Source organism: Mastomys coucha, unplaced genomic scaffold (assembly GCF_008632895.1).
Source record: "Mastomys coucha isolate ucsf_1 unplaced genomic scaffold, UCSF_Mcou_1 pScaffold22, whole genome shotgun sequence".
Taxonomy (NCBI): Eukaryota; Metazoa; Chordata; class Mammalia; order Rodentia; family Muridae; genus Mastomys; species Mastomys coucha.
Window position 1 is genome coordinate 204,497,270 of NW_022196905.1, and position 1,593 is coordinate 204,498,862.

Below are 1,593 nucleotides of genomic sequence, written 5' to 3' on the forward strand. Positions count from 1 at the left end.
GTCCATAGAAAAGTAGAGAATTATCCTGCCCTCTCTAGTGTGTCTGACAAGTGAGACTGCAGGCCTTGAATAAATGGTTTCTTATGAAACTGAAAGCATCTGTATGACAGAGAACATCATTTTTTGACAAAGTGGCAGTTTACAGAATGTGAAGAGAGTGTTATCAACTATACATCTGACAGAAGACTAGTAACCCAAATAAAGAACTTAGGAAAATAAACATCAAGAAAACAAACCAATTAAAATGAGGTACAGATATAAAAAGAGAATTCTCGAAAGAGAGAACACAAATGGCTGAGAGACATTTAAAGAAATGTTCAACATCTGTAGCTAACAGGGAAATACATATTACAACTACTTTGAGATTTCATTTTATATCCATCTGAATGGCTAAGATCAATAAACAAGTGACTTCTCATACTGGTGAGCATGTGGAGTAAGGGGAACACTCATTTATTGCTGGTGGGTGTACAAATTTGTTCAGCCATTATGGAAATCAGTGTGATGGCTCTTGAGGAAGATGGGAATTGATCTACCTCCAGATCGTTATACCACTCTTGGACGTGTGCTCAAAGGGCATCTTGTCCTATTTCAGAGATAGGACAGAGATAGTATTTACTCAACAATGTTCATGTCTGCTTTGTTCATAATAGCCAGAAACTGGAAACAATGTAGATGTCTTTCAATAGAAGAATGGATAAAGTAGACATGGTACTTTTAGGAAATGTAGTACTACTCAGCTCTTAAAGAAGCGAAATCATGAAATTTACAAGTACATGGATACAGAACTACTAAGGTCAGGCATGGAATAAAAGACTAGGAGGTCAAGTCCATCTTCCTAGGAAAGAAAAATAGAATAATAGGTACTGATAATGAATAGTTCTAATATATAGTTCTAATATATATATAATCATATATAAAATGTATATTATATATACTTATAAATAAATATAATCTAAATGAAATCATCAACTATTGAATATAGCCCTAAATCACCATCTCTTAGCACCAAAAGATTGAGTTATTGGCCAAAGGGGTCCAGGGGACTAACTAAGAAACCCATGCTGTTGCCAAGACTATAGGATGCTCTCCATAAACTGATAGTAAATCTCTATTGCTAAAGATAACACCTACTCTTCATTGAACATGGAGAAGTTGAGCAAGTGCCTACACAGAGCTTTCACCCCTACATGCTAGTGGCTTTGGCACAGGGAGGTACCCTCATGCTATCAAAGCAGAAATGTAAACACTAAGTCAACAACAAGTACTTCGATCTACAATGGTGTCCTGTCTGCAAGATATTCTAAGGTGATGGTGGCACCAGGATTGTAGGAGTAACCAATATCTGATTTGACGTAAGGACCATTCAATGAAAGGGAACCCATAGGCAATATTTCTTGGATGACCAGGAACCTGAGAATAGATAGCCAAGGGATTTAGGATAAAACCTAATAACTTTGTTCTACAGCAAAAATTAAACATAGCAATACCATGACTCTTAGTGTCATTCTGCTATACTCATAGATAAGTGTCTTGCTTAGCCATTTTCAGAGAAGACTCCTCTTGAAACAAATACAGATACCTATAGCCAGG